Genomic DNA, 24,597 nt, shown 5'->3' with positions numbered 1-24,597 from the left:
GGAACATACAAGGTATAACTCATACCAGGATCTTAATGAAACTTGCATACACGAGTTGGCACTTCAAGTAATGTTTATTTCATTATGAGAAGTGCCTAGGAAAACAGCCCCTGCAGCTGGTAAGGTAAAACTTTGTAACTGAGGAGGGGTTTGCAGTTGGCCACAGTTTTTATATTTATGGTTTTAACTTAATAACATCACAGTAATTTATAGAGTTTTTGGCACACGCATGTTGATTAGTCTCACAAATAGTCACTTATCAAAATGAATACTGTTCCTGCTGGAGGGGCAATAAAGAATGCTGATTTATTTTTAAACACCAAATGTAGAGTCAACTGTCAATTAACTGTATTAACGATGGAGACGGAACACTGCAAATTCCCAGGTAATCCATCGGCATGTCTTCAACAAAGAATTGAAATTTGTCCTCTACTATTTATTTCACTATAGAAAGTTGAATTGCATGATTTGGATTGCATGTTTTTACATTTTTTTAAAAAATTTTACTGTGCTAATGAAGGGAAAAATGGGCAAAAGTCATTCGGCAGAAGGCAGGAGGAGAAATCAATGACCTGGATAATTTACAGATTGTATAATCGACTCTCAAATAAGCAAGGGTTCACTGTTTCTTCTGGAAAGAGATAGAAGGGAAATTTCTGCTTAAGTAATAGAACTGAAAAGTACATTTTATGAGATGGAAGTTATTGTATAACTTTTGTTATCTTTGTCAGTTGTCTTTAAAGTTAATTAAATTAAACTAATATAAAAATGTAGTGATCATTTTCTCAAGGCAGGGCACAAATCAAGAAAACATCTGACATGGGAAAATCCCAATGAATGCTAATGTGCTGGGTTTTTTGTTTTCTTTTTCTTTTTCTTTATCTTTCTCTCTTTTTTTTTTTTTTTTGCCAGAGGGCAGAGAGAGGGAAAGTGAGAAATCACACCCTAGTGGTGATAACCATGCTGCAATCCCTTGTCCTCCATTCTCCTCTAGGGATTGTGAGCATGCATGTATGCACACTCAGTATGATTTTCAAGCCACCACCTAAGTCTGTAATGTGCTGTCTTACTTCAGGTACTTTAAGTAAATTTAACCTACTGAAAATGAATTCCGAGTAAGTCACTTACATTTTATTTATTTATTTATTTATTTATTTATTTGCATTTTGCCATAGGGATTATGCTCTCACGGAGAGAAAGAGAAAGAAAGGGAAAGTGACAATCCATCCCCCAGGGGAGGTGGCCATGACATAAGTCATTCTCTATTCTCTTGGAATTTTGGGCACGCATGCACACACACACTCACCTGGTGTGTTTTCCAAGCCACCAGGTCTAAGACTTGAACCATGCCCTTGGACATGTGGGGTCCAGTTGCCTTAATCACTGTGCTACTGACTTGGCCTAATAAGCCACTTTAAAATTTGCCAAGGGGCCAGCAGGCAGTGTGGTGCTTAAGGATGCTGGACTTCTACATAGTCTACCACAGTTCAAGTCCTGGACCTGGCAGCTTGCTTTTTCACTTTCCCTCTCTCACTCTATCCCTCTCTGGTTAAATATAAATGAAATAAATAAGTAAATAAATAAAGTTAAATAAAATAATTCTTTAAAATAAACTAAAATAACCAAATTAAGACACAAATAAATTATATCTGTCAAGCATTGCATACTTTGTTTTAGGGGAAAAAAATAAGACTTCTGTAGAAATAAATCTAATATAAGTTACTATAAAACAATGTACTTAAGAACAATAAAAAATGACTAATTCCTAATTGCTTCTCAGAAGAAAAAGAGACCATTCTTCTGGGGAAACAGTATTTGAAATGTCCCTAATGGGAATGATTCCAAAAGTTAGAGATTGTGAAGAAGAACAGTAAAAGGTGAATTAAATACTGATCGTAGAATAACAGTGAGAGAAATCCAAAAGCTTGTTTAAGAACTGGTATACATTTCAATAGATTAGAGAAATATGAAGTGAAGGATAATAATTAAAGTTATAAAAAGGAAAACAAAAATGAAGGCCATGATGAAGGGCCTCAATAATGGGGAATTTAGTGGATGACAATTTGATAACACGTGAAAAATAACTGCCTTTGAATTTAGAGCTTGATTCTCTCTTAAATTTATAGCTTACGAGCTGTAACTAACCTAACTACTCTGTGTCTATACTTGTTCATCTGCAGAATTGTAGTAATACGTCTTATGTTAGCATGAAACCCTGAAGCGGGGTATAGAAAGCATCTACATCGTTGCCTGCACCTGATAGGTATTATTTGCTCTGAGGAGCATAAGTAGACACGATCTAGTATTGCTATAGGAAAGTACAGGTGGGGTGACCTATTGGGTCGCGGTTTGGCCCTGTGCATAGGGAGCCAGGTCAGCCACAAAGTTGACCATGGTTTGACTTCCAGCCCTCTGGATTAAAAAACACACCCAGCATAAGTGTGTTCATGCCCCAGCAATGGCATGAAGAGATGGGGTAAAAAGGATTACAGCATCACCACACCCCATGAAGGGATGCTTGCTCTCTCCTTTCTCTCTCTCTCTTTCTTGAGCAAGCACTCACACACTCTGGCAATGAAAAGAGAAAAGTATAAAAATAAAGCAGGAAATGACAGGGGTATCAATGTGAAAACTGCACTGGGAAAAGTAACATTGAACGTGGAGAACCCAGATGTTACAGTAACAGTACAGGAATTAGCTCATTGTGATGTGGACACTGACAGCTGATATGAGAAGAGCTTTGTAAACTAGGGGGAAATCTTAAATGTAAAAACATCAGGCAGACAGTTTTCCACTATTCATTCAGGAGGTTTGCGGAGGGTAAAACATTTATCCTATACCCTACCAGAAATTACACAGGTGTATGCAGGGCTGATGTTCTCACTGTACTGCACACACTTCTAGAAACAATGTAAGAGGTCCTGATGTTACAGCATGGCTTCCGAGCAGTCTTAAGCAGAACAGCAGAGAAGAGACAGAGAATAAACACGGCTTCTATATTTAAGAGAGACTACCACCATTCACTTACATAACTGTTTGAGCAATTAAAAGACATGTTTGAAGAAACAAAACTTTATATTAATTGGCTTCTCCTTTAATAAATTGTAACTTGCCCAACCACCAAGATGACCCTTCATCATAATTCATAACAAGAACCAGGCTTGACAATTGATCTATTGACCAAGGCTTCCCTGCACAATATATGCTGAATGTTGGCAGAAACTGAATGGTCGGGAGGTACAAAGCATGGAGAGCAGTGGTGACACTGGAGACAGTGCAGGAGGAGGGTGGGGAAGGGGAGAGTGAGAGAGAGAATCAAGAGGAAGAAAGAAGCAAAACATTTAAGGGAACCAAAATGGAAAGAGATCTGTTGATTATAAGGTATATGGTAATGTCTTTGACTGAACCAATGTGCGGTGGATTCGTGATGGGGATATTCATCTGGTATACTGTAATGATACACCGTGATTACGTGCAAATAATTTTTTAAATTAAAAAGAATAGTAATTTAAATTTTAAAACGGTAATCATGATGCTAATAATGGCACTGTAATAATGATAGCCTGTGGTAAAAGAGTAACAGTAATAAAAAGAATAGAAAATATTGATTCTCATGGTGAGACAGAAATTACAAGGGTGATGCTAATTTTCTGAGATTATGAAAGAGGAAATTCATTCCCAGAGAAGTAAAGTAACACTTTCTGGTCATTACTGTAAATGTCAGTATTTTTAGCTCTAATCTGTTCTCTCAGTCTCCTATATTTTGCCACTCACAATGGACACAAGTTTTATGTATGATTTGCAGGTCTTCAGTGAAGAAAAACCAATGGGCAGAAAAAAAAACAGTAAAAGGATAACTTACCTGAGTCGTATGTGTGTCCCTGTGTCAGAGACCAGGGTGATGGTCAAACCAGGCAAATGGACATGCGTACTACATCTACCATCCCAAACAGCTCAAGATCGTCTAGCATAGCTCTATGATGTTTTCACGCCACCATTACTGACTTAATGACTTCTTTTGTATATCTGAGTGAATGTAATAAGAATGCAGTTGTGGGACCAGCAGGTAACATAGTGAAGGTGCTGGACTGCCATGTAATTGTCTGGGGTTCGAGTCCTGGACCCAGCAGTGTGAAACTCACTGGGTGTGTGTCTGTCTCTGTGTGTGTGTGCCTAAAATCCGGAGAGAGAATGGAGAAGGGATTGCAGCATGGCCATTCCCCACTAGGGGGGTGAGGTGATTTCTTGCTTTCTTTCTCTGTCTCTCTAGTGAGCACATGCACCCTACAGCAAAAGTTTCTAAAATAATAATAATAAAATAATAATACATTTGTGTTGGAGAAAGAATAATAGGAAGGAGAAGCAACAGTAAAAAAATACCCTAAAACCTAGTGAGGATTAGCTTTATCATTTTGCCATGCACAAATCAACAGGAAAAGAAAATATAAACTATACAAATTCTGAAACCATAGAGGTAAGCAAATAACAACTAAAAAAAAAAATACGTATATAATCGAACTTTTTCCTTTTTTAAATTATTTTTATTTAATTTAATTTATTCACTCACTTATTTTAATTTGACCAGAGAAAGACAGAGAGAGAGAGAGGGAAAGTGAGAAAGTAAGCCACCAGATCTGGGACTTGAACCATGGCTGACCATGTTGGAGTATCCAGTGCTTTAACCACCATGCCACCTGCTGGCCCCCCCCAGTAGAACATTTTTTTAAAAAAAATTAAAATATTCTTGTTGAAAAACACAAATAAGAATAGCATCAGATTTTTTTTTTTCCACAGTGATTAAACCTTGGAAATAGCTAAGCAACTCTTAAAGTTTGGTTTAGGAAGTTGAAAATCTGCAAGTAAAGATGTCTGTATTTAGTCAGGATTTCATGTGGGAAAATGACAGGGGGACATCCCAAGTATACGAGAAATCAGGAAGTAGAATGCTTATGTATTTAACTAAAAATAAAATGCCAAAAAGCTATTAATGAGCCCTCAGAGATTGATTAAAATAATTTAAGAATGGGAAAGCTGTTTTTATTTATTTTTTTTTAAAGAACAGATGGACAAAATTATGGCCAGCAGCATAAAACTAAACCCAAATAATTGATGAAAACACGAATTAAAATAATACAAATTTAAAATATCCAAAAATATGTGATATGCAATGTGAAATAATTTCTTACAGTTTAGTATAAAATATTTCTTTTTAAAAACTTCAAAAATATGGGGTCGGCAAGTGGCATGGTGGTTTAAAGCGCTGGACTCCCACATGGCCAACCACGGTTCAAATCTCGGACCTGGTGGCTTGCTTTCTCACTTCCTCTCTCTCTGTCTCTCTCTGTCTCTCTCTGATCAAACTGGAAAATAATAATGATAATAATAATAAATAAAGTTAAAATAAAATAATTCTTTAAAAAAACTTGCAAATATAAATATGTTGAATGATAAAAGAAGTGCCAATTTCGTCTTTTGATGGGGAGAGGTATGTTCAATTTTAAGATTTAGAGGAAATAATCAAATTCTTCTAAAAATGTAATTTAATTTATTGAAACTGAAATAAGAAGAAAGACATACTATGAACAGTTTGTAACTATCAAAGACTTAATATTAGCAGAGAGATAATGTTAAACCAATATAACTTCAGAAATATGTATGTATAAAGCATTTAAGAAGGAAATGTATATGTCGCTACAAAAATTCTTCCACAGAATAGAATATGTGGGGAAATTTCCAACTTGTTTTATGAAACCAGTGTAACTTTGGCATTAACTTCATGAGCAGGAAAAGTAAATGCTGATTTCATTAATAAACACAGATGCAAAGTTCTACACAAAAAACAATATCACAGAAAATGCAAAACATTAAGAAAGGAAACCAGGATGTCACAATTTGTTTATTCTCATAAATAAAAAGTTAATTAAACATTTGAAAACCAATCAATATTTTCCACTGTATTAACAGGATAAGCACAAATTAATTAAATCATCTTGATGATTCCAGAGTAAGTTTTTGCCAAAACCAATATTCTTTATGGACATTTACCAAATTATGAATAGAAATTAATATGATACAAATAAACTACCAACTAACCTTCCATGAACAATATATTCTTAAACATTGCAACTGTTTGTAGAATTTTGAACCTCCCTCCTAATGTGTTATAATAGGGTAGAGATTTCCCATTTACTTAATATTTTTGATAATATAATCCGTCAAAAAATGGTATAAGAATTAAAAACAAAGAAAATAATCATTATTTACAATAAATATGATCACAAATAGTGACAATCCAAAACAATATGCATATTAATCATTCATTCATGAAATCAGCTGTTATTTTAGAATCATTGTATAAGAACCCATTGCATCTACGATTCAAATTTATAGTAGCATCGGCAATATAAAGTACTTAGAAATATGTCTAATAAAGGATGTGTAGAAACTTTGTAAAAACTCTCAATAAATGGAAAGCTGTGATATTTCCACGGATTGCACTGTTAGTTTCCCTTGAATTGATGAGTAGATTAAATGCATTCCAACAAAATCCCGGAAATGTGCATCTGTGTGGAAATGGGATAGTTGATTCTAAATGATAGGAATGGCAAAGAGCCTTCGGATATAAGCACTCCCTTTAAAATAGCATGAAATTAGAGGACATATATTACCAAATATCATAATTTATTTAAAACTACAGTAATTAAGACAGTGTAATACTGGCACAGGATAAACTAATGTAATAATGAAACCTAATTGAGAGACTAGGCTCTAACTCTTGCTTGGTTTTTAACAAGGTAGCTTTCAGGAGTGTTGTATTAATGTATTCAATTAGATGCATTAGCGCAATTGGGTAGTCATAAGACAAAAAATATAAAAAATGCTTTTCTATGCCATTTCCCCAATTAAATGCCAGATTTCAGTTCTATAGCATAGATCTAAAATGTAAAATCTAGAAAGCTTCCGAAAACCATATAGAAGGATGTCTTTACGATCTTTTGGTAGGCAGAGTTTTCTTAAACATGACATGATATCACTAAATACAGAAGAAAACCTTGGATTTACCTTGCCACATTAACTATAGTAACGATTTATTAGTAGATACTATTAAGAAAGTAAATAACTCAGCAATGAGTGGTATTTGCAATACATATCACCAAGAAAGAGTTATACTAAAGATATGTAAATAATTTCTACAAGAAAACACAGGAGAAATATTATCTTTCAACTTAAACTGGACATTCGCAAACAGATACCTAATAAATATTTAAGAAATGTCTCAAATTCTTTCATGAGAATTAAAATAGAAAATAGAAGGGGAGGGGCCAACAGGTGGGGTGGTTGTTAAGACATGGGACTCGCACATGGCCAGCCACACTTTGAGCCCCAGACCTGGTGGCTTGCTTTGTCACTTTTCCTCTCTCTTTGTCTCTCTGGTGAATGAAAGAAAATAATAATAATAAATAAATAAATAATAAATAAATAATTTTGAGAAAAAGGGAATAGAACTCATCATGAAGGATGACATTAATGAAACAAAGATAAAAACAGTCACTTAGAGTAATATAGAAATGTAAATTGTTAAGGCTTTTCTGGCATAGTAGTTGAAATTCTCTCCTGAAACTGGTATGCATATCTTCCGACTCGCAGTTCCACACTGTTTTGAAGGTATCTATCCAACAAAATTTCAGACTTCTGTATAACAAAGACACACATGAGAAAGTCCTTGACAAAAATCACAAAACCATAAATGATCTAAATCATCCTTAATCATAGACTGGACATACACATTGTGATAAATTTATGTAATGAAATTTATGTAACTCAGAAATTGAACAGTTGCATTTATTACAAAAGTCTGAGTGAATCTGATGTGACACTGACCTGCTATTGAGTCATAGAAGCCAGACCTCAAGTAATACACACGGTGCACATTTTATTTATGTAAAGTTCAAAATAGGAAAACTATTCCAATGGCGTTAGAAGTCAAGAGACTTATTACTTTTACAGAGAAGGAAGGTGTGGAAGTTTTCAGAAGAGGGCTTTGGAACTACTAATAAAAGTAATTGATTGACTTTGGTGGTTACTTTGGTGGGAGTGCAGTTTCTTTGTGAGTTCTATTTTTATTTTTATGAACTTTCATGAGTGAAAAATATATTTCAAAAGTTTTAGTAAAATTAAGATTAGTAATATTTCTATTTTTCTTAGTAAAATTATTTATTAATAGCAAGTTAAAAAAATGTGTCCTTTGAATAAGAGAAATAAAGTTGACCAAAGAACAAAAAGCCAAGAAACTATATAATTATTTTCCCAAATGAACAATAGTAGGAGATAAAAATTAAAGAAAGCTTTATTTTAAAAAATATATCTTAACAGTTTTTGAAAGAAAACATGCTTTCTAAAAGAAAATGCCCTCAAAGTGTAGCCAGTCTATGGGAGGAACCAAAGTAACTCCACAGTAAACCTGCAGTAGTGGATTAACCTCTAAAGAATCAAGACTTGGGGACCAGCAGTGACTATGTCACTGGACTCCCATGTAGTCGACCACGGTCTGAGTCCCGGACGCGATGGCTTAGACTCACGCCGGGTGCGTGTGTGTGTGTGCCCAAGATCCCAAGAGGAGAATGGAGGAGAAGGGATTGCGGCATGGTCATCCCCCCTGGGGGGTGATTTCTCACTTTCTGTCTCTCTCTGTCTTTCTGGTGAGTGCACACGCCCTATAGCAAAAACTTCTCTCTAAAAAAAAGAAGAAGAAAAAAAAAAAGAATCAAGACTTGGAGGAATTCTGTAGAGATCATGCCTTGGGATGATAACCTGGGGACCAGATGTGCTGAAGGAAGATGTAAACTTCTGCCCAGTGGATTAGATGTGGCAGACCTAGCACAGCCCACAACAAAGTGATGTTAAAAAGTCTCCTCTGTGGAACTGGTTCAGGAAATGATGAACTGCTGTGCTGGGCCAAACAACATCTAGTCCCTTCCATTACTCACTTTTTACTCCCTTTGGAAAGCTTCTTGCTAGATTGAGGTGGAGGAGGTGGTCTTTGAACCTTGGCTCTCATGATCCCTGACTGCCTGAGTAAAGCTACCATTCTTTGTTTTTTTTTGAGAAGTTTTTGCTATAGGGCGCGTGCGCTCGCCAGACAGACAGAGAGAGACAGAGAGACAGAAAGCGAGAAATCACCCCCCAGGGGGGATGGCCACACCACAATCCCTTCTCCTTCATTCTCCTCTTGGGATCTTGGGCACGCACGCACACGCACCTGGCGTGAGTTTCTTTTAAGCCACCGGGTCCAGGACACGAACCGCGGTCGACTACATGGGAGTCCAGCGACATAGCCATTATGCTAACTGCTGGTCCCAAGCTACCTTCTATTGTACCAGCATTTGTCTTTACAGTATTGGCTTTCTAGCAGCAAGCAGCTGAGCTCAGGTGTAGAAATGGTTTCACCAGTTACAGAAATACATTTCCCAGCTGCGTCTGATTGCCTAGAAGTTAAGGGAGCTGCTCCCAGATGGCTGACCACCATTCAGCTTGAAAACACATCAGGCATGGGTATGTACATGGCCCAGATCCCAACAAGGTACAGAAACACTGGAGAGGGGAGTACAACCTGACCACACTTTATGCAGGAGGGATAGAAGCTTACTTTCTCCTCTTTCTGTCTCTCTAGAAAGCACACATGCCCTCTGGCGATGAAAAAACACTGAAAAATAAATGCATTTCCTTTTTTCCTCTCTTCTTTAGCACTCAGTGTGATCAACCTTAACTTCCGTGATGCACAGGTAGTCCCAATAAATTTCAGTTTATTCTGCAAAATACTAATTTCTAATTTGTAATTTAAGGAATCATCCCTGACCGTAGGTTAAGTTAGCTGATGGGTGAATGTTTAAATACTGCTGGAGGTGATCGACTCCCTTTAATTATTTAGGATCTTGTCTCTTATGGTGGTCTTTTAGGTAAGCTTTTTAGTTGCCTTGAGTTTGCAGAGAAAAAAATAACAAGAAGTAATAAACTGTTGGAACGAATGGAAATACTTTGAGATGTGTAGTCAGCCTTTACATGATCAAAGCTGTCACCACGCTTGCTTCGCTAAAGAAGTTTCAGTGATATTTAACTGCTTCAAACTGAAAAGTTCTTCCTACTTAGAAAAATTCTCACACATTTGAGTAATGTAACCAAATTCCCAATAATCATACATGTATTCTATTAAGTTAAAAGTAATTCTCTAGAATCCGTCATTTTGGTACATTTCTTTCAAGGGTAAGATAGGAAGCCACATCTGATCACTAGCAGTTCAGAAGATATTTGGCCACTAGATTATTGCACTCATTTCCTGTAGCTGCTGTCACAAGTTACCACAGCCTGATTGAGTAAAACAACAGAAAATTATTCCCTCACACTTGCAGTGTCCAGGAGTCTGAGATGAAGTTATGGGCAGGGTGAGGCTTTCTTGGAAAGCTCGGAGAAAGAATCTATCCTATGACTCTTGCACCTACTGGTGGCTGTTGCCATTTCTTTGTTCACGGCTCATACTTTCTTCTCTGCCTCTGTTCGTGGATGGCATGCATCTCCCCCTGCTTCTTGCTCCCCTCTGATGAGGATGCTTGCCATGCCCTTTAAGGCCACTCACATATTCCTGCATAATCTCCCCTACTCAAGAACTAATGGAATCACCTCTACGAAGACCACTCCTCATAAGATTTACAGGTTCTAGAGCAGGCGTGGTACAGTAGAAGCAGAATCAGATTCAGAAGGGATAGATCCCTGAGTGTGCCGGGCATGTCCAGACTCGAGTGTTGTGCCCGTGTCCCAGGCTGAGACTGGGTAGATTGTGGTGTAAGGATCCTGCCTGGGTTGCCTGTCTCATTCTCTTCCTCTCTCATGGACTAGGATCTGATCCCTTCAGAAAACCATTATTCAGTCTTGTACAATTATTAAAAGGTATCCCAGGCTGTTGTAAGACTGTGGAAGATAAAGTGTCATATTTGATAGAAAGAGTAAGAAATTATTAAACTAGCAGATTATCTCTTCATGGAATGATAGTTCGAGAAGAATTAAGATAATGAGCATGAGGATCATGGCAAGAGAAAAGAAAGATCTGGAATGGTGTTCATGATAATGCTATGACCCTAAATTAGAGGAAGCCTGCTACTGTCTTTCAAGCCAGGTAGGAGTTGTCCTGAGATTTTTGGTGGGAGAAATTAGGGAGAGAAAGAGAAATCACCCCTTTCTTGTCATAACTCTCCTGCTTCCAGTAACATGGCAGAAACATTCAGTAGGTTTAAGTAATTGTACTGTGGAACTAGCTACTGCATAATATAGTATAATTTAAAAATGGATAATAGAGAAATTCTAAATTTAGCTCTGGGCCAGTAATATATTACATGCACGGTGAGATGTATCTCCATGCAAATACATGATTAGAGTTCTGTTTTATTTGGGAACTTAGGGAGTTTTCATTTGTCTCATACTTTCATACAACATTTTAAATTTGATGTCTAGTACAACGTAGCCAACAGTCATCAGTAATACAGCAAAAATATTAAATGCACACGGAGTCCTTTGAAAAACATGGATATATACTGCATATAACTCAGAAACATCATACTCATGAAACTCACAGGACTGCCAATTCAGTGGTCATCTGCTTTTCCATGTATTAGTGACATTTCGAAAGGAGACTGTTGTAAAATGACTGTGTGGCTTGGGCTATTAGGACTAGACATTTTGACACCCAACCATTTTCTTTTTGTTGTCATTCCTCAGATGAACAGTTTGGCTTATTTCCTCTTAATGGTTGTGATACAACAATCACCAACCCAGTCTTCCACGCTTCTTACCTGCTGTGCAATGAAAAAAGACGAGCCAGACTCCACAGACTTACCGAGTTGAAGACAGGGGTCATGATTCCCCCCTCCAGTTCTCATTTGGTTGCTAAGATCTATAACATCAGAAAATACGGTATTTTCTCAGAACTTAAACCTATCTTAGAATGACAACCTAGACCTGTGTAATTTACTAGAGTCAACTTTCCAAGCATAATAATATCAGTCTTTTAAATTTATGAGAAAATTGATGGTACAAATATTTCTTTTTAAGCATCAGTAAAATACGGACGATGAAATGAGATTCCTTCTTTTTTATATATTTGTTCAGGACCTTTTGCCAGAAATGTCTCGGTAGTCTCCCAACTGGTCTCTGTGTCTACAGTTTTCTACTGTTCACATCTATCTATCATTCTGCTTTCAGAATAATGTAACCAGGCCCACATGCACATATCCCAAATGCAGAATTATACATTGATTTATTCATTCAGCAAATTATTGAGTACATAAAAAGAATTAAGACAACACCCTTAAAGGTGCACCCCATTATGACTTATGTATATAGAAAGTGCACATACAGTATAGTGAAAAATATGATGGAAAAGGGAAGAATAAATTATAAGGAGTCTAGAAGAGTGAGAGATTACTTTTTTATGTTCCTTTAGAGTTTATTTTATTTTTCTTTATTTTCATGAAAGAGAAGTTCAGAAGCAGATTGGCACCCTGGACAGGGTCTTGTCATACCACAGTCACCTTCCTCCTGCTCTTCAGCTGGTTGGAATCTTGGATGTGCATACACCAACATGGTGTTTCAGGTCGACTCGGGATCTCACCTGTGGCCATCCACATCACTGCCAGCCTCACAGAGCAGCACACTACCACCTGTGCTGCTGGGGCAGGGCTCTGAGATTATTTTCTAATGCTGGGGGTGGGAGGAGCACAAATATGTGGGGGAGGTACTTCCATTTTGGTTTCCCTAAAGAATTACTTATTTATTTATTTCATTTGGTTCAGGGCACCCATGTTTACCAGAGAGAGATAGAAAGAGAATGAAAGAGAGAAAGAAAGAAAGAAAGCCACCAGAGCTTGGATTTGAACTAGGATCATTTGTATGTGAGTCCAGTGCCTTAAACACCACACCACCTGCTGACCCCAAGGAAGTACTTCTTAAGCTCAAACATGACATCTGGGTGTTATTTGGCTACAGGAAGTTAGGAAACTTCCTGGAGAATAGTAAGAAGTTTAAAGTTAATTGTTTAGATCATTGTAATTACTGGGTTTGTTTTCTACAGGGAGATTTTTGCTGTAGATTGGGTGTGTTGGCTAGAGAAACAGAGAGAGAGAAAACGAGAAATCACCCCTCCCAAGGGGGAAGGCCACGCCATAGTCCCTTCTCTTTCATTCTCATCCTGGGATTTGGGGCAAAAGTACACACATGCCAGGTGTGAGTTTCAAGCCTCTAGGTTCAGAACTCAAATCGTGGTCAGCTATGAGGGAGTCTAGTACCTTAACCACTACACTACCCGCTGGCCCCAAACACTGGTTTACGTAGATAACTTTTGGAGTATTTATTGTACTAATAGGGTAACATTTTTGAAAGTGTAACAAATGAGAGGATAGTATGAAGGAAGAACAATGAATTAAATAAATTATCATGGGCCAGCTAATGGTGTGGGAATATCCATATTAAAAAACATGAACCTTTGGGGGAAAAATCATTATCCTAACCATAACCTATGGTAATCTCCGTTAAGAAATTGTCCATTAAAATGAATAGAAAGTAGGATTTTTTAAAAAAGTAAATTAAACAAGATTGGTAAACAATTAGAATTGTATTTTGGAATGTTGAAGATGAGAGCTAAAGATTGTGATTTTTCATGTTGGTTGACCTTATAGATGACAATGCCCTTATCTAGCAAGGGGAATTCAAGAATTGTGCCAGAGGAAAGAGCAAAGCAAGATCTGAGAACTCTAAAATTTCTAAAAAACGTGGTACTCTTTCTAAAAGATATTATTTAAATGTTTTTTTCACCTTTAAAAATATTTACTTATTTCTTTCTTGAAAAAGAAAGACAAACAGAACTATTCATAGGGTCTTCATCTCACAATCCATCCCCAGCCTCAGTCAGCCCTGACCATGTGAATGCACGACTGGCACGTACAGAGAGATGTCAGGACACAAAGCTGTGTGAGTCCAACATCAGAGAATGATGTGTTATGTCTGTGTCACTGGGGCTGCTTAATTTTTTTTCGTGTTTTAATTATAGAAGACCTTGAATACAATTGTGGAGCAGAGCAAAGAGGGAAGATTCCTTTTACTATATTAGCTTGCACATCCTAATAAGTAAAATGAAACTTGTAGTTCCCTGGATTCAACTACTCAGAAAGTTTCATAAATATCAGTTACTATGGTATTGTGTATTTTTTAGGGCAATCTTATCTCAACCCCCAAATGTCTTATGAAATATCGCAAATCATATAGAATTCTAGAAAAATAACTTTCTCCATTTTGTAATATTTATAGTGATATTTTGACTTCTTCTATAGATTGGAAATTGGCTTCCTAACAGCTACTGAGCAAGGCTGACATTTAAAATAGGTACAGTTAAGGAATAATGTATTTTGCTCTTTTTATTTGAGTTTTAAAGGCTTGGTGTTGGGAAAATGCTGATCTGGATTTGAGAAGAACCTGCAGCAGAAAATATAACTTTAAAAGTTATAGTATTAATAGTTAAAATCATGTTATTGGGTCGTTAGAAAAGTCATAATGTATTTTTTTCTGTTTTTCTATGCAAAAAATGTGTCATGACTTTTCTGATGACCCAATAATTGATGCATTCTTGGTTCAAAAAGAAAGGAAAAATAAAGCACTGAGAACTGGATTAGAAGTGAAAGCATTTGAGAACACAGATTTAAGGGGAAAAATGATGAGCAAATTTGGAATAAAATTGTAAAAACAGAACAAAACTAGAGTCATAGATGAATTTAGGAAAATAGTGCAAAAGAAGATGAAGGAAGATGAAAATTTCAAGATGATGGTGATCAGTATAGGAAGGTGAAAGCGATTTTTATATTAAGATAAAGAGCATGACAACAATCTAATTGGAAGAACTTTGGTGAAAATTTTGATTAGAATTGGAAGAGTCAAGAAGACACAAAGAATAGAGATCAATTGGTATAGAGGGCTCTTCCAAAGCCTGGGAATGAATAAAAGAAATAGTGTAGATTTTTTATAAGATTGGATTTACAAAGTGTTTACTCAATAGAGAGATGAGAACTTGTTTATGGGAGCAGAAGAAGGCATCATAATAGAAAGACTGATTGAAAGCATAAGAAAGAGGACTGTTAATGGACTAAAGTTCTCAAAGAGGCAAAATAACCAAGGGAGTAGGGAGATAAAGGCCAAGAACATGCACACACAAAATAAAGATTTGATGTGGAAATCAGGCCAAGTTTGCATCAAGAAAGTAGGAAGAGTGATATTATTGAGATTCTAGTAAAATTTGGAGCTACTGCTATGGGAAGAATAAAATGTAACCCAAATGGGAATGAATAATTAGAATTCCCATTAATATTGGTGGTTATATGATAATATCTCATGTGGTAGATTAGGTGAGAGATTAAGAATATATCTGACATGCAGTGGCCTGAATATGTCCTCCAAATCCATATGGTGAAATAAGAAATGAGATCTTCAGGAGGTGATAAAGTTAGGGTATGTAGCCTTCATAGATGGAATCGGAAATGTTATAAAAACATTTGAGAGGCCATCAGATGGTATAGTAGTTATGTTGCTGGACTCCCACAGCTGACCACGATTTGAGTCCTGGACCCAGTGGCTTGAAAATCACATAGGGCATGTGTGTGTCTGCGTGTGTGTGTGTGAGAGAGAGTGTGTGCTCAAAATCCCAAGAAGAGAAGGGATTGTGCTGTGTGGTGTGGCTATCCCCCCCTGGGGATGTCTCAATTTGTCTCTCTCTCTCTCTGGCAAGCGCATGTACCTTAAGGTGAAAACCTCTTTAAAACAAAAGAATCTGAGAGAGGGATCTACCCTTTCCATCATTTCCAACATGTGAGGAGTAAAACATTGGTTCTAACTAGAGAAATCAACAACAAGGCACCATCTTGGCAGTAGAAAACTGTGTGTTCTCCAAACAACAAATCTTTGCATCTTGATCTTGGACTTCCAAGACTCCAGAATTGTGAGAAATAAATTTATATTGCTTATAAATTACTCTGTCTCAGATACTTTGTTATAACAGCACACACAGAATAAGACACCTGGTTTTAACAATGTAAATTTCAGGAAAATTTCATGTTAGTATTTTAAAAATTGTCACTGGTTACTCTGTTTCTGCAGAGTATTGGTTTAAATGCTGAGGCTGATTTAAAAAAAATTAAAGAATAAATTAAACTGGGAAAGGTAAACTGATATAAATTATTTGTTTGTTTGCTTGTTTCACTGAGTGGAAATAAGTTGAACAACAAGCAGGAAGTCTTTTTTCATCGCAGTAGTACCACAGAGTTCTTGCCTAGCAGTAGGAACACAGGTGGTAGAGCGCCACTGTATGATGATGGCTCCATATGGGAGGCCTGGGTTCAGATCCCCAGGCAAGTTGGATGTGCCTGCCTTGCCTGTGTGTGCTCATGGTGTTGGCTGTCTAGGAGGTGGGGGAAGGATCACAGCATGGTGGGGTCATTTGGAGGGTACCTCTTTCCCAAATAAATAAATTAAATAAACTTAATAGGATGAAAGTTCTAAATCAAACTGATTGGGATACAAATTTGATGGATTAATCACAAAAGTAATCTAAAATATGGAGTTGTGACAAATTATAACCTAAAAATCCTTTTAGCAATTCACTTTTTCCCTGAAACTTTCAGAGAATTAAATTTACATTTTCACATTAATGATTCATTTTCTACACTTATTGATCAATTGATCCAATATTTATGGAAACTTGGGAAATAAAAATTTCATAACTAGTTTTGAGACTTAAACAACTGACTCTAACTTGTAGAAGATATACCTAAGAGTCCTCGAGGCTCTCTTTATGAACTACTCCTGTGCAAAGGCACAAAATAAACAAGTAGCCATGTTAGAAAACAAATTTAATTGACCCAAAATTTTGTGAGTATACCACCAAAGCATAAACAAGTTAAAATGAAATGTTAAATATTATTTCCAGGAAATTCCAGTGGGTTATTTAGTTCTTTGCTTCTCTACTTCTTCATTTAATAAATTTTGGTATTTATGCTTTCCATATCTCAATCCCTTTACAAAGAACATATTTTTCTTAAAATATAATGTGAATAGAGATACAGGAATTCTATTTGGTCCTTTTAAAATAATTATAATGGGGAGCCAGCAGGTGTCATAGTGGTTATGGCTCTAGACTCCCTCATAGCTGACCACGGTTTGAGTCCCAGACCTGGAGGCTTCAAAATTATGGGGGTGCATGTGCATGTGTGCCCCAAATCACAGGAGGCAAGTGAAGGGGAAGGGATTGTGGCAGTGCCATCGTCCCTGGGGGATGATTTCTCATTTTCCTTCTCACCGTCTCTCTTTCTTTGGCAAGCACACATGCCCTATGGCAAAAACCTTAAAAAAAATTAATATAATAAATTTTACTGGGCTGGATCCATAGCTTAGTGGTTAAGGGAGCCATACTCCACATGATTGAATGCAGTTTGAAACCTAAGCTAACAGTATGAAAATCCTGCCAGCCACATAAACGTGCATGCTCCAAATCCTAACAGAATGGAGAAATAAAGAAGGAATTGCAGCACGACTGCACCCCACCCGAAGGTGCTTCCTCTCTCCCCCTCTGTTTGTCTCTCTCTTGTGAGAACACATACCACCTAGAAATTGGAAAATAAATGATAACTTTTCTACTGACTTCACCGAATAACCTCCCAGGACTCTCCTGCTTCAAGAAATGGTTTCTAGAGTCTAGATAACTTTTATATAGAGTCTAGGATAATTTTCATATTTTTAGCATTTGAAGCAATTAATGAACAGGCAACCACAACATGGATCGCTGCATATGTAAAGAATACAGAAGGCATTGCATTTACTTTACTTCCAAACTGTTCTTTTTGGCCAATTTGGAAATGGGATACAAACAGTCCTAAAATAATATTTTCACTACTTCAGTTAATCAGATGTCTTTAAGTTCAAGCTATCACTTTTTTCATATTCTTCGTTTTTTCATTTATATCAGAAATAAACACTTCATTCTTTCATGATAGATGTATTTTGTGAAATGCTTTAAGCACACGTAGGCTATTTTTTACACATGTATGCCATGTTTTTAAGTTATGGAACAGTTGATGCCAACAACTAAGCTAACTAACTAACTGGCTCTGTGCAACCTTAAATCCAGGTTATAATCAACACCTAGACTGAATTCTGCCACAATCGCCTGTTAACAAGTAGGCATGAAAAGACCTACGAACTAATCAGTCACATTCATGAGATTTGTAGCTTCTGATGTTTGATATTGAACCACGGTTTACATGAAGGATCCATTCAAGATATACATAAAAATATTCTAAATTATCATTTTTAAGTTTATTTGAGACAAGTCTCCTAACTGGCTCCAGGGACTATACCACCTAAATGCCAGGGGATTTCTGTAATGTCAATAGTTTACTTTAAGATAGTTGAATGCAGGCAGCTGTGCCATCAATATATGCCATCTAGTTTTACTTCATCGGTAGGTGTAGTCAGCTGTCCTCTCCCATATTCTGTAAGTGACCAGCTAATGTATCTCATGGGAGGTGCCTTTAAGAGCAATTGGTGTCTATAGCAGCATTTTGTGCTTTTATGTTAGAAGACCAAATGTCAGAAGTTCAATGTCATTTTTATCAATAATATTTCGTTAACAATCACATTGAATATTAGACAGTTAGCTATCATGGTAAACTGGAACTGATAATCAAAGGTATTTAATATTTGTGGATTGGCTATTCCCCAATGTCCTATGGCTAGTTGTAAGAATCCTGTGGGTCTAGCACCTGAAGCTTGATTCCTAAATCTGCCAGGGTTGCTATTTGGTTGAGAGGATTTCTGGCTCCCTGATGCCTCTTATAAAGTGTAATAGAATTCTACCTTTGGAATGTTGTCATATTTGACTCCAGGGAGACGTTCATGCAAAGAGTTGCTTGGAGAAAATAAAAGAAGAGAGACCTGGAAAATAATGACCTGACAGGGTAGGTTTTTTCCCCTTGTTTATGCCTGCTTTCTGATGAATGATTGTTTAATCAATGTTCGTATGTGTGGTAGTATTTGATTTGAGGCACCTTCCCATTGTAGCATAGTTGGGAAGTTGTGGTGGGACAGCTAAATCTTTGCCTTTTTCAAAGTTCCCCAGTGCCTATTTAGGCACGTGCTGGTTAGCACAGGTCCGCCTGTTACAGAGATCATCCTGCTTTTGCAAGGATAGAATGTGTCGCTGGAATATCTCGATCAATTCACCATGTTAATCGCCACTAGTTGAGCTGCTGACCACTCCTATAAGCCACTCTGCTCATCAGCAAAACCTCTGATAGGGGCTGGCCGGAGTTAATGGTAACAGATATGCTCTTTGTAGCTACCTGAAGACTCTCTGATAAGGATACGTGACTATCTTCGCTGTGTAAATTCGAGATAAATGCCAGTGACTATACCTACAACTGATTTTAAATGTAAATGGTTTATATATGCATAATAGCATATTGTCTGTATGAAAATGTTTCAAAGTGAATTATATATGTATGTAACTTAACAGTGAATTTTTGGCCTTTTTAGTAAGATATCCCTAAACAGTATATCTTCACATCAATATAGGAAAACAGACTGAAGTAGATTCCTGTTTCCATTCCTATAATTGGTATGAGAAGGTTTGATAGCATAGGTGGCTGTGACTAGTCATTACTTCTCAAAGTGGGTGGTCCCAACTCTCTCTATAGACATTTATGGGAGGAAGTTTTTTTAGCTATCAAAATGACTCATAATAATTAAAGAATACTGTCGGGAGGTACAGTCTCTAATGAATGCAAAGAAGAACCATCCCATCCCAAATGCCAGACTAAGAAGTAGCAATCTCTTGTACTTCTATTGTATCATGGATTTAAGTACAATGACTATTTCTAGTATCTACATCTCCACTTATCTGGATAACTTGAGGGCGGACTTTAATTTTAATTTAATTTTTTTGAGAATACTTACAGTATTTGCTAAACAAATAGGATTTTAAAAAGTGTTAGTGGGTGGCCGACAGGTGGTATGGTGGTTGGTGCGCTGGACTCCTACATGTCTGGCTGCCGTTCAAGTCCTGGACCTGGTGGCTTGTTTCTCACTTTCCCTTTTTCTCTCTTGCTGTCTCTCTCTGGTGAGTAAGTGTGCCCTAAAGAAAATGAAATAATAATAAAAAAGAAATAAAATTACATAAATAATTATTTTTAAAAAATGTCTGTAACCGAGGAAACAAGATACACTATGTGATCCAAGGTGTTCAGCTTTTTGTCCTAAAGAAGGAAATACCAAAGTTTCCTTCTCAAAGGGAAGTTCATCATTCTCTTAAAAATTATATAAACAACACATCCCTTTAAATAGTTAAAAGATAAGCAAGTTCACATTTTATTTCGCTGTACCTTGCAGGAATTTTCTAGTTGGTATAATTCTAAGCAAGAGTAAAGAAGTGAAAGAGAGTTGTAATCTGACCTTTACAGGAAAACTAGAGTCAATTGCTTCTGACACTAACCCCAAAGCCGATGCTTCGGTCCTCTAACAAGAATGTAAAACAGGTTTCAGCACAAATGGGAAAGCATCATTTTCAACTCCAGTCTCTAGAGTCCTGTGCTTCTGTGTTTATTTTTTCATCTATGTCAAAAATATAGAACTTCAGTGCTATTTTTTTGAGCGGGTACAAATTGTATATGAACATGACCGCAAGTGTTAGGTCATAAATAGTTCTCTTGTGAATGTGATCATGCTCTTGTAACATTGCATAATTCAGCTAGAACGTTGAGATTTCATTTTCTTTTTGTTTACACATTTGTGTTCTTTGAAATATTTAGGCCTGCCCCAAAGCCTAGAGGATAAGGGAGCTGGGTCTCACAGGGCTGACTGCAGTCTGAACCCTGACCCTGGCAGCTTGAAGACACACTGGGCACATGTGCATGCCCCAGATACTGATAGGATAGAGAAACAGAGAAAAAGGAATATTAGAGCGGTCGCAACCCCTTAGTGGATAATTTCTTCCTCTTTCTCTCTTTCTCTGGTGAATACACATGCTCCCCTGGCCATTAATGAAAAAGAAGAAAGAAGAGAATTATTCAATGAAATGTCCAAGTTTATATAAACCCTTCAATAAAAATTTGAGGGACTTTTAGTAGTCTCCAAAACTGTGGTTTATAAATCACACTGGTATCTTCCCAACATACTGCAAGACACAAAGCAAACCACCATCAGGCTGGATTTCACTGTTTTCTTGGGTCTTGGGTCGCTTGGGTTTCTCCTTTAGTGCACAAAGTTAAGGTGAAAATGGTTTTTCTTTTTCCAGTTTTACAATGAGTATGTTCACATATGTATTTCTTTTTTTTTTTTTTTTTTTTTTTTTTGGGGGTTTTGGCTATAGGGCCTTTTAGCTCACGTTTTGGCTATAGGGCATATACGCTCACCAGAAAGACAGAGAGAGACAAAGAGACAGAAAGCAAGAAATCACCCCCCAGGGGGATGGCCATGCCATAATCCCTTCTCCTCCATTCTCCTCTCAGGATCTTAGGCATGCATGCGCCCCGTGTGAGTTTAAGCCACTGGGTCCGGGACTCGAACCATGGTCGACTACATGGGAGTTCGGCAACATAGCCATTACACCAACTGCTGGTCCCCACATATGTGTTTCTTCTCAAACAACACTTGATTTCCATCTCTCATGCAAAAACCAACAAAATAAATCAGAGTTTTGTGACTAGGACTTCTGCGTGTTGGTAGTAATCGCTTGCTTGGGCATCTTAGATTTTATGTACTCTGTAGCACCTACCAGATTTAGAGTCAGGGGCTGACTTTAGGGCTCCATCTATTAGATCGTTAGCTTATGAGGATATGTTAGCTGGGTTTGTGGGATCAGGACAAAGGAGAAGATGCATTTCTGGAATGGCACATAGCCCAGGAGATGGATGGAAAGTCCACATGGCAGCAATGACTTAAAGCAGATGGATGTATCACTTAGTGTCTGCAGGGGAAACACCCTCGTCTTTGATTCAACCCCTTTGGCATTTGCTGGACAGTAATGCTTGCAGCTTTCTATTACAGCTCACTATCATTGATATAAAGAGAAGCAGCTCCGTATCCAACGAAAGTATAATTTATTTTGGAATTTAGCTGGTAGATACCAGAAGCTCAGCGAGAAGATGACTGAACTGCCAATTCTCCCTTCGCATTCATAAGTTAATGTTACAGCCACGATATTAGAATGCACAGCCGGCTGGATTGCTTGTTCTGCAGCAACATGATGGCCGCACACTGCGGGCAGGTTCCTCTTTTTGTGCCGTTGTACTTTAGAGAGAAGGAAGGAGAAAAATCCGTGGTCATATTTGTCCTAAAAACAAGTCAAATAAATAAGCGAACTTACTACCAGTGCTTAATATAAGCAATGAAATCGTGTAGCTTGTACTCACAGGGATTATCTTTTTAGAGAAGTCAGGATAATCGTCTTATTTCTTGACAACATTTCAGAGTCACACGCTGGTTTGCCATTTCCACAGAGAAATTCTATGTCAGAAAAACCATTGAATTAAATCTTTAGACCAATACTAATTTTTCACTCATTTATTTATTTGTTATTTTATGTTGAGGTTTTTGCCTTAGGGAGTGTGTGCTCTGCAGAGATAGATCAAGTGAGAGGGAAAGTGAGAAATTACCCCCAAGAGGGATGGCCATGCCACAATCTCTTCTCCTCCATTCTACTCTGGAGCCAGAATGAATTGTTTTGGAGAGTTGTGATTTTTTTGTGATCGCATGTAAATTTCAGATGTTTTTTGTTCTGTTCTGTAAAAAAGGGCCATTGAAATCTTGTTGAGAAGTATCTTAACCTGTAGGTTGAGCTGATAGCATGATAGTTAATTTGTGTGTCAGACTGCAGTATCAGATTTACTGGAGTACAAGGTGCCCAGATATCTGGTAAAATATTGTTTTGTGAGTGTCTGCGAAGGTTTTTCCGAATTGTCATATCTGAGTTTTGATGCTATCTACATGATGAGGACTCCTGCATTTTTATCTCTTCTATTACAAATTTCTTTTTTTTTTTTTTTTTGGAGAGGTTTTTGCTATAGGGCACGTGTGCTTGCCAGCCAGCCAGAGAGAGACAGAGAGACAGAAAGCGAGAAATCCCCCCCCCCCCGAGGGGGATGGCCACGCCGCAATCCCTTCTCTTCCATTCTCCTCTTGGGATCTTAGGCATGCACGCACACGCACCCAGTGTGAGTTTAAGCCACCGGGTCCAGGATGCAAACCGTGGTTGACTATGTGGGAATCCAGCAACATAGCCATTACGCTAACTGCTGGTCCCCTATTACAAATTTCTACTGAATATTTCCATTTTGATATTCCAGGGCACAACAAACTGAATGTTTACAAAATTGAAAATACTAACTTTATCCCCTCTGCTTTTTTTTTCAGTTAAGTTCTCAATTTATGATATGTATATCCACCTCCTCCCCAAACCTGAAAACCTCCCAAATTACCTTTAGTTTCTACCCCTTACATCCTGCATTTAATCAGTCATTAAAACATGTAGATACCAAATTCCATGTGGAACCACATCATTCCTGCCACTATTTTCTCTTCTCTATAATCCATTCTCTATTATGGAGATAGTGTGATCTTCCTAAAGCCCCAATTTTATTGGCTTAATCATATGCTGATCCACACAAACACACACACACCTTCAACTTCCCTTCTTGGCTCTTTCTTTGTATTTTTTTTTAGGAGAGTTTTTTGCTATAGGACTTGTGTGCTCACCAGAGACAGAGACAGAGAGACAGAAAGAGAAATAACCCCCCAGGGGCGATGGCCATGCCTCAATCCCTTCTCCTCCACTCTCCTCTCAGGCTCTTGGACATGGAACACACATGCACTTGGCGAGAGTTTCCAGATACCAGGTCCGGGACTCGAACCGCAGTCGACTACATGGGAGTCCAGTGATGCAACCATGTAATTAACTTTTATTAGTATAATAAAAGGCTTTCATGGCATTTTATTATACTAATACCAAACTAATAAGTCCAAAATTGTTAGACTACCACATTAGAACCTCTTTTCAGTAGTTTAATTTAACCTATCAAGACAGTATTCCCAGATTAAGACACGTGCTCTGCAGTTAACGCAGGTCGTAGTCTCCACTACCACCCATGCCCCTGAGCTCTTTCACTCCTCTTCGCAATAGGACATGCAAATTGGAATGTCCTACTTGGGCTGTTCTGCCAAGATAAGTAAAGAGAAATTTATCTACTTGACTGTATAATTAATGCCTAACTTGTTACAGAACTAATTCCGGGCCTTTATAAAATTAAAAATTGTGGGAAGCTGCGCACCAGCGAGTCTGCTGAGGTTTCTCAGAGAGCAAACAATTACCATGATTGGTTCCCTTCCAAAAACCTGACCTTCGAAACCTTGCTCTGATTGGCCACTAGGATCCCTCAAATTTGCATATCCGGCACCTCATGATTGGTCCAAAAGCAACCAATCATAACCCACCGTTAACAACCAATCAGGGCCCACCGTTTA

The 24,597-nt window shown here is 37.5% G+C and overlaps 2 long non-coding RNA genes across 2 annotated transcripts in view; one reads left to right on the top strand and one right to left on the bottom strand.

Moving 5' to 3' along the window:
* Positions 1-18,968: 18,968 nt before the first annotated feature.
* Positions 18,969-24,597, top strand: part of LOC102483428 (uncharacterized) — an 11,656-nt gene continuing 6,027 nt past the window's right edge. The window contains exon 1 of the long non-coding RNA XR_333588.1: positions 18,969-19,040. This is a non-coding gene — a long non-coding RNA (uncharacterized LOC102483428). The remainder of the gene's footprint in view (positions 19,041-24,597) is intronic.
* LOC102483148 (uncharacterized) overlaps positions 22,295-24,597 on the bottom strand; it is a 5,621-nt gene continuing 3,318 nt past the window's right edge. The window contains exons 2-3 of the long non-coding RNA XR_333587.2: positions 22,491-22,584; positions 22,295-22,368 (exon numbers count right to left, since the gene is read on the bottom strand). This is a non-coding gene — a long non-coding RNA (uncharacterized LOC102483148). The remainder of the gene's footprint in view (positions 22,369-22,490; positions 22,585-24,597) is intronic.

Source organism: Tupaia chinensis, unplaced genomic scaffold, assembly GCF_000334495.1.
Source record: "Tupaia chinensis unplaced genomic scaffold, TupChi_1.0 Scaffold000068_1, whole genome shotgun sequence".
In the NCBI taxonomy this organism is placed as follows: domain Eukaryota; kingdom Metazoa; phylum Chordata; class Mammalia; order Scandentia; family Tupaiidae; genus Tupaia; species Tupaia belangeri.
Note: the sequence above shows the minus strand (reverse complement) of the source record. Positions and strands in the feature narration are given on the sequence as shown.